Genomic DNA, 9,318 nt, shown 5'->3' on the forward strand with positions numbered 1-9,318 from the left:
AAATTAAATTCAAATTAGCAGAAGGGAAAGGGTCTTCCCACAGTGAGAGAAAAACTGTCACACTGGCAATCTTTCAAGTAATCTGTTGGGAGGTCATGAGGTGCAACAGAAGATAGAAGTGTCTAACACATCCTAAGGTTCATTTTTCACCAGTTTGGCTTGCAAACAGATAATCAAATTTAATAAAATAATTACAGGAGATGCAAGTAAGCATGTACTTGTTTTAAATTATCCTAGCTAAATCATAGTTTTAGTCAGAAAAATTGGGTTACCAACTGAGCATCTAAAACTGCAAGATTATAATTAGTTTTCAAATACATAGTTTAAAAAAGGACAGTGAAGGCCACTAGCAGCTTTCTGGTCTCCCTCATTGCTAAATCAAATGGATGAAGCCTCGAAAGACTGAGCCTACCAGCTCCTGAGTCACTTTAACCAGAAAGAGCCAAGCAACGGGTAAAGACGGATAGAGCAAGCCACACAGACACTGTAGATTCCCAGTCTTTCTCTAACCAGGTAGCTTCAATCCACATAAAGAGTCCTCTGTTTCCCACACAGATGTTCCACTTTGTGAGTAGAGGCGATTCTTTACCAGCCAAAAAAAAAAAAAAAAAGAAGTGCAAGAGAGAAGGAGCTGACAAGACTAAGCAGCCTAACCTATCTGAGTCACTGCTGGTACTCAGTCAGGAGACGGTAAGCCGTTTAAACCTCACTTTCGCTCGCAGAAGAAACACCCCTCCCCGAAATCAGCATCGTTACCCTGCCAGCCCACAAGATTTAATAGGCAGCAGAAAACCCCACTCATTCAATTTTGGGACTTTCTTCCCTCCCCCCCCCCCACAAGAAATAAAAAATAAAATAAATAAAGTCACCACCACCGAGTGGGTCACCGAACTTCCCCGAGCAGCAGCGAGCTCTTCCCTCCTACAGGAACTGAGCCTCCTCAGCCGGTGTCGTCATCCCCCGCAAGCCCCAGCCCTGCCCTGCTCCGCCAGGCGCCGCGCAAGGAGAGCTTCACCTTCCCGCCGCCCGCCAGCGGGGAAACCCCCGCACGGCCCGCCTTCCCCCCACCCCGCACCCAGCAACCGCCCCCTCACGCGCGCGCGGCCCCCTCGTGCCCGCCCCCACCCCTACCCGCGTCACCGCCGCGCGCCTCAGCGCTGTCACTCGCGTCCGCCTCCCCCACCTCCCCGTCCCGCGCCACAGGGGCAACGAGCCCCCCCCCACCACCACCACCAACGGCACCCACCGCCCCTCGCCCCGCCCCCGACGCAGGGTAGCGGCAGCGCCGCGCGCCGCCAGCCCAATAGCGACGACCGAGCCAACCGCCTCCTCTCCGGCCGGCGGGACCCCGCACCCCGCCCACCACCCGACGGCTCCTTCACCACCACTCCCCTTCGCCCCGCCGAGGCGCCGACGGGGTCTGTACCCCCACCTCTCCCTCAGGCTCCACCCGAGACGGCGCCGCCCTCACCTGAAGCGCCGGGCACTGCCCGTCTTGCGGAGCCCGCCGGCGGCGGAGGCGCGGAGGGAGGGGACGCGCGCGAGGCAGCGAGACGGCGGGGAGCGAGACGGCAGTAATCCGTGCGCTGCGCCGGACTCCGGCCACTCCGACTGCCGCCCCCCGCTGCCGCTTGCGCCCGCCCGACTGCCGCCTCCACCCCCGCCGATTGGCGGACGTCCAGCCGCCTTCGGATTGGGCGAGGGCCACGCGCAGACTTCCGCCCCGCCGCAACCCATTGGCTCGCCGCGCCTGCCAATTAACGTCGCTTCCAAGCCGGTGGCTGGGCGGGGCGGTGGAGGCGAAGGTGGCTGGCGGGCGGTGGGGGCGTGGGGGGCCGGCGCGCGCTCCCGGCGCCGGCGCGTGGGGCGTGCGCTCGCCAACGGCTCGCCGGCGGCCGTTAGCGCCGCGCGCCGCCTCCCCGTGCCGGCCCCGGTCCTCAAACTCAGCCACCGCGCGCACCCGTGTCGCTCCTGTGGGCCAGTCCCAAGCTCGGGGCACCCCACTTAGCTGCTTCTAGACCTGTGTATACATATATACATACACGGATATATATTCGAAATCTGCTGGCAGAGCAACGCTGCAGAACATCTCGGGCCTCGTAGTAAGTAAAGACATCATATGTCCCACTTCGATTATCTGCTGTCAGAGACCGTAAACCAGCAAAAAGATTAGTTTCCTTAACTGAAATTTGGCTAAGCTGATAGGAGCGGTGACAGGGAATTTTTAACGAGCAAAAGTGATGAAGACTTTTATTTTCCCTTCTGATTTCCAGGCTGTCTTGCTGAGGAACGCAGTGCCCTCTAACACCAGGATGTGGCAACCATAGTGCTGCACTGATTACACGTCTCCTGCCTGTCAGCGGGAGCCCAGGCTTCACTCAGAGAAACAACACCAGGCTTATTAATGCACTTGTCTGTCAGCTGCCTTTGAGACAGAGGTTGTTCAAGGACAGAGCCACCTTCAAAATCACATTGCTGATTTGGTTAAACGTCTGCGAGCAGAGACACACAGTGCTTGAATGATATCACAGGTAGCTCTATTATTCCAGCCCTTGCCTATCTTTTGGATGTATTTGTTTTAGACAGAGGAGCATTTCTTTCAAGTGAGGTCCCCAAAACAGCAATCACGGTACATTGCCCCTTTGGCCTATGCCTTCTCTTCTCCTCCACAAATCTCAAAACTCCCCTCGCCTCTGCCCTTCTCTTTACCTACCTGCCTATGAGCTGGCTTGGGGATCACTGTGCCATGCTGCCACACAGCCCTGGGCGTTCTTTGCTCTTGGGCATGTTTCTCATGCAAGTTGGCATATAGTCAGCCAAGTCCTCCCGTATGCTCTCACTAAGTGTGTAACTCATTAATTTTAAGGAGTTTTAAGTTCACTGGGAGAGACATTTAGGTTAGCCAAGCAGGATTGCGAGACCATATCACGGGGGTAAATTCTGCCTTCCGGAGAAATGTCTTTCACTTGATCTTAATTATTTCCAGTCAATGTTACTGTGAAATTTGGTTGGGTCAGCAAGTTTTTAAAGCTTTAACATGATTTCCCACCCTCACCTTTTCTAATTCTCTTAAAAATTCTGTGTTGAAGGTTAAAATTTCATATTTAAGAGGAAGAACCTTGACATTTCTTCTCTCATTTCTGATCACAAATGCATTTTATTTTTCTATGCAGTCTCTCTCATTAAATGAGAGCCAGGTTTGCATAAACCAGCTGTCTTTACAAAAGATTACAAATGATACAAATATATATAAAATCATAACCACAGTTCTGTCTGTAGAGACATGAATCAAGCTCCCATTTTGCCTATTGTCAAAGCTAGAAATCCTCCCTGCCAAAACACTTAGACCACCTTCAGCCTCAATTTCAAAACACTCATTAATCTATATTGTATGGTCAAATAATGCTCAAACTTGCCCAAGGATTTAAGAATCAGACTTGGAATTCTGAGTAAATCATAGCTCTGAGTTCCTTGTGCAATGAAAGAGACTTACATGTTATTAGAGGACAGAGGCTAAACCTTGTGCTGGTGGGGAACTGACAAATAAAAAAAAACTTACTCTGCACAGAGTTGATTGAATACTGCCTTGTGCCCCAAAATCATTTTGTCATGCTATCACCTATGAAAACCAAGGCTCACATTCCTATTTTACAGCAATATCAGAATGAGGCCAATGACTGCAAAGCAATGTACAAGAGGTATATATCCAGGCCCCAACTTAGCTTGCAAAAGCTGTCAAACTGTCTTTTAAAAGTGAGGAAAACAATTCTGTATTCTTCTAATCAGCTGTTCCCATACATGGACTTTGCCAGGGCTCTATACTACTTGCACCTTTTGTTTTTTTCCCCATATATCTAGGTACAGAAGATTTAGCCCTGGTGTCACAGTGCCAAGGCAATAAATGGTTGCAGTTTGGGTAGTGCTCTTCACCTGGGAATCACACCTCTTCTATATTCCAAGGGAATGGAGGCTGAGCTGAAACTATCAACTTACACAACAGAATTGTATGAACAACTGGCTTAGGATTTTAACACCACTGGAGAAACAACAACTCTGTTATACAACCTTTCACTTAAACATCTTTAAAAATTCTGTAAAATTAAAACCAAAAATACAAAAAAGCAGTGGCAGGACTGTTAATTGGAAAAAAAAAAAAAAAAAAAAAAAAAGAAAGTCACCAAAAGACAATTTACATGAAGATTTTAATTTAATATTGAAGGCTCCTTGAGGCACCACTTTAGGGAATACTATTTTTAAGTAGCTGAACATTCTCTTCTGGTTGCAGATATTTCCTATGTTTTTTACACTTAGAATGAAAAAAGGCTCAGACATCTTTGGAGACAAACAATACAAATAAAAGACAAAAATCAGAATAAAAAATACAATTTTAATTGTAACCTTTTCATTGCTTTTTCATGCGTGTCATTTGAAACAATTAAGAAATGGCATTATTAAAGTAGTCTAGTCTACATTTTGGATCAATGCTATGGATCTTCCGGTGAGTTATCTGTATACCTGAAAGCAAAATTTGTCTGCATTGGGGTTGATGCACATGCTATTGCTCAGTTTGACTTCATCAGTATTACTTACAGTAATAAAGTTAAATGCAAGTATAAATATATGAAGACTTGAGGCAATATGTACTATATGCATACATACATACATACACTCAAAAAATTGCTTGCAGAAATATACCTCAGTGGTTAATAAAGTACTATTTTTTCAATTTATAAAATTTAAATTCTCTTTATGCATATTCAAACACTAAATTTAGATATAATCAGTGGTCTAATTATATCTATCACTAGTCATGCGCCCTCCCAGCATGATGACACTATTATAATACCATGAATAATTTACACATATAGTGAATCATACTTTAACATATTAATCATCTTGAATTTAGCAATTCGAGATTTTTTTCTAAATATTAAAATTCAGTTGTTCTCTGAACATTTTCAGTTATATTCAAAACCTGACATCCTAGGAAAGATTACTTCAACCATTTTTTTTAGGAGAAAGGCTAACAGTTTATGCAGCCTGCCTAGTGGACATTTAATTTAGACTGTTAGAGACAGGACAGGAAGTTTTCTGAAAAAAAAAATCTCTCTCATTTTAGATAATATCCCACGGTTATTTTTATTTTAACACAATCTATTTTTAAATGTTTCATGTGTCTTCTGCTGTCCTCAGAAATTGCACGTCCTTTTAAGTACCAGTATTTTCTCTGTAGATAAATTCTGCTCCTTAGCTTCACTTACTGCAAGTTTCATTGGTATTTCTTGACTCTTGTTGCAGTAACATTTTAGAATTCTTTTCAGAATCTTTATAGCTAGCTGAGAAAGCCTAGGTGATGCACATTTTTTTACAGTTTTAAACCTAAATTTAAACCCGGGTGGATTTTTTAATTGTGAATGTAATCCCTTTATTGATTACATAAGCCAACAGCTAGCATCAATTTTCAGGATATTAAATTTAACTCCAATTAATTTTACCGCTTAACTGGCCAACTTTAATTAGGAAATAACTTTTCTTAACATAAGTCCTACATATTTTGTAGGTATTTGTATGAAATACTCTTTAACATCTCCTGCTTATATCAAGGTTTTAATTAGTGTTTCATACTGTCCTACTTTTTCTATTTGAAAACACATTTCTATGGTTATTTCAGACATGAAAGATACACTTTTAACAGGTACAAAATTTGAGACTTATTAAGGCATTGAAGACTTGCTGTTAACGGTAAAGATACACCTATGTCATCAAAGCAGTTGTAAAGGTCTGTCTATGGATTGCTTCAGTGTGGAGGGTCTTTAAGCTTGCCAAAGCTTTGATGGCAATTAAAAAATAAAATAAAATCCTGTCTTGCACATAAACAACTTCCTCCTATTGAGTAGAAACAATCAATCTTTCCACTATATTCATCTATGTTCCTATTTCCTCTTAATAATCAAAGTTTTAACAAAATTACAGCTAAGGTTAGCTTTTCTCTATAGTTTTGTTTTCTGCGAGGAGTGGAAAGTTTGCAAAAAGTGTGTTTTTTTTTTGTTTTTGTTTTTGTTTGTTTTTTTTTAAAGAAGACCCTACAGGTTTGCAGCATAACTATCTCTGGACACCAGGTTTATATTTTGAAACCCAAGCACCAGATGGCATGGAATTCTTCCCACTGAATGGAAGGCTTGAGCAAGCTATTTTAATAAACGAGGAACAAAATATAAGTTACAGGCTGGCCACCTATGTAAACCAAACAGTAACTACTTCAGGAGTAGAACTAGTATATGATGACAGAGTAAAGACCTTCCATGGCTATAGATAAACGAGCCGTTCCTGGCACGGTCCCCTGCTGAAGCGCAGTGCTGTACATCTTCTGTGAAATGCCTATTGTTTTGCTAAGTCTATAGCAGGAAGTGAATCAGGAGACAGGGGGACATTTTAGGCAGAAGTGCTATTGTGAAGCAAACAGCAACAAAGTAGTTTTAGGGATAATACCGTTTCCTTTATTCTAATTAAGACCCTGCAGCCTTGTAAAGAAGCTGTTCTGTGCGGATCTTATTAATTCCATGTCAGAGAACTAATAGAGAGAAAGGTTAGTGCCCAGGAAGCAAGCCTGAGTATTCAACTCTAGCAATAACCTGCTTTTGCAGCAATGTTGTTATAACAACTACCGTGGCTTTTTAGTGCTTGTCTTTTTAATTCTTTGTACAATGCAGTCGTTATGCCAGTGATCACTTGAGCGTATGAAGAGCAGCATTTTAGGTCTGAGAAACGAATTTATGTTAGATCTCTCTGGTAAGTTATTACAGTAGCTGAAGTCAGAGTTTTTCAGGACTATTATTTCTCATTTATTTTGTTGCACTAAAACTCAAAACAGTTTTTTTACCCTACAGCCAGATATGCATCGAGCTTCACTGGCCTAGGTCCAAGGTTAGTTACTCAGAACTAAGGGCTTGTCTGCATGGAGTCATTCAAATTTAAGCCCATTTAAACCCTCTCAATCAGAGGTAAAACAGCCTTTAATCTTTTGGAAAATTAGGCTTCAGCAAAAAAAAAGACCACCTAACCTTTGAGTGAGAGGGTCCACACAAGATGTAACATCTTTTTATTATGCACATTAACATCACATCCTTAGTTAATTCCCCTTAACACCTGTAGCAGACACATGCCCTAACTGGCTTACACATCTCACTGATCACCTTAGTTCCAATTGATAGCAGAGTAAGCCCAGGCTTTTATCAGTTTATAAAACCACTTCATAGCATTAATTCTGTCGTTCTACAGGAAGTGGATTTAGTTAAGGAGAGCAAGAATGAAAAGTTCATGACATTATTCCTGAGCATGCAATATAGTTGTCCTTTCCAGTTCCTCCTCCTCCTCACCAGATCTTCACCTTTACCTTTCACGACATGTACTTAACAACCATATGACAGCACAGTATTCGCATATTGTCCTCCTCTCTCCCTCCTACTCAGCCTCCCCCAGAACTGTTTGCTATGACTACTTTTGTTTCCTTCTTACCCCTGGTTCTGAGCTTTCAGACAAGCTGTTTCATGCACAGAACAGACTCATTTCTGTTTCCACAGACTGCAACCTTGTTCTTACTCAGATTCCTTCAAAGCGGCATTGTATTTTCCATAGGTCTTGCATAGAAAAATAGACATTATGTAACAATGGAGGTTCCTGATTTTGGTTTTCTTAAGAAAATTTTACTTAGCTATAGGAGACTTCCTGCTTTTCACACAGGAGAAAGGCATCCTTGCTCGCTTTCAGTTTGCTTTTCATTACCAATAATCAGAAAGGCAATCTTAATCATCTAGTATGTCATGCTATTTCAGTTTTGTCCCATAGGGCCTTTGTTGCATGCTTTTTTCACATATTAAAAGTGAAAAGAAAGCTAGGTCTTCAAACTTCAGCCTCTGCAAGAAGCCTGTTAGAAGAGGAAGAGAGGAAGCAAGAAGAAAGCAGTCTGATACATCCAATCAGTAGCCCATTGTTTTCAAAAAGAAAGGAGCGGGAGACCAGGAAGAGAGGGGCCACTGTATCTGCAGCCTATTTTGCATTATTGAATTTGTGCTTGGGCCAGCAGGAGAAATTACTAACAATATGCTGGTTAGAGACAGAACTGTAAAAGGCTACACTAACATTTAAAATCCAAGTTACACCTTTGAGAATAAGAATACTTAGTCAAAATTTCCTATCAGAGTTTTTTTTTTAATGTTTAGATATTGAGGTAGTTATGGTAATTATGATAGTTATGGTATGGTAGTTACGGTAAAAGATTTTTTTCACTAAGTATTTTTTTTTTTTTTACAAAGATATCAGGTAAAATGTTTGAAATATGCTTTCCCAATACTATAGTGGTCAGAAAGATTTGTGTATTCCAAACCAATAGCCCCACTGCAAAAATATCTTCCATATCAAATACTGCTCTGCAATTACATGTGAATGAAATACTCCTGCTACATACTGGGAGAGAAATTCTTGTTTTTTTGAAAGCAATAGTAAGACTTTCACTGACTTTAATATGATCACAGGTTTTCACAAGTCAGTACTATGAGATGCATTACACTGCTTTATGAGAGTACAAGCTCTGAGGTGACCCATTTCCAAACCATTAGAACCCCCCAAACAATTAGATAACACTATTCAATACAACCATTATTATAAATAATACCATTCCTATTCCATACGTCTTGTGAGTCTGAGTTCTGGGGGCCCTGATTCAACTCACTACCTACGTACAAAGACACTATTGCAAACTCAGAGAAATACCTGTAAGCGTGTGTTTGAAAGAACAAGATTATTTATTTTTACAGTACCATCAATTTCAGTTGATTGAGGAACTGCAGTTAAAAAAGTATCTGCTAATGTTATTCTCCAAAGTTGTCTACAGTAACATATTCTAATAACCTTGGTGAGGTTTTGCTTTCACTTTAGGCAGGATCAATAAGGTCACTGCAGCTTGCTTTAGCGTATTATGACTTCTATATACGCCAAAAGTTAATATGCAAAGTTGACTTTTTAAACAGAATCTGCTTTTCTCAATATATCTCTTCCTTAAAAAAGCCCACCTTTTTAGGCTGCCTAAAGAGAGAAAAAGAGAAAGGGAATGAGCAATTATTCTATTGTAGCCTTTCTAGTGTTGTTATGCTATAACAAGATCTAAATAACGTATTTTGTCCAGACTACTAGAGAAATTAATTACAAGCAGTGGAAAGGAAACAAAGTGAGAGAAAGCTCTATTCTCCTTCTATCAGAACATCATCATTGTGTTACCTATCTGTAGGAAACATAATCAGACTACAAAATACTATTTATCAC

The 9,318-nt window shown here is 41.9% G+C and overlaps 1 protein-coding gene and 1 long non-coding RNA gene across 6 annotated transcripts in view; one reads left to right on the forward strand and one right to left on the reverse strand.

The window, feature by feature from the left end:
- PACSIN2 (protein kinase C and casein kinase substrate in neurons 2) overlaps positions 1-1,623 on the reverse strand; it is a 67,654-nt gene extending 66,031 nt beyond the window's left edge. For 3 of the 5 annotated variants that reach the window (XM_062592245.1, XM_062592192.1, XM_062592198.1), the window contains exon 1: positions 1,472-1,623. The gene's annotated coding sequence lies outside the window, so the exon portion shown is untranslated. Of the gene's footprint in view, positions 1-869; positions 945-1,471 lie in introns of those variants that run through there. The other 2 variants (XM_062592207.1, XM_062592217.1) reach the window with 2 other exon arrangements.
- A 255-nt stretch (positions 1,624-1,878) lies between these two features.
- LOC134137551 (uncharacterized) lies at positions 1,879-4,621 on the forward strand. Its single transcript, XR_009957721.1, has 2 exons — positions 1,879-2,102; positions 2,274-4,621. It is a non-coding gene; the product is annotated as an uncharacterized LOC134137551 (long non-coding RNA).
- Positions 4,622-9,318: the final 4,697 nt, after the last annotated feature.

Source organism: Rhea pennata, chromosome 1, assembly GCF_028389875.1.
Source record: "Rhea pennata isolate bPtePen1 chromosome 1, bPtePen1.pri, whole genome shotgun sequence".
In the NCBI taxonomy this organism is placed as follows: Eukaryota; Metazoa; Chordata; class Aves; order Rheiformes; family Rheidae; genus Rhea; species Rhea pennata.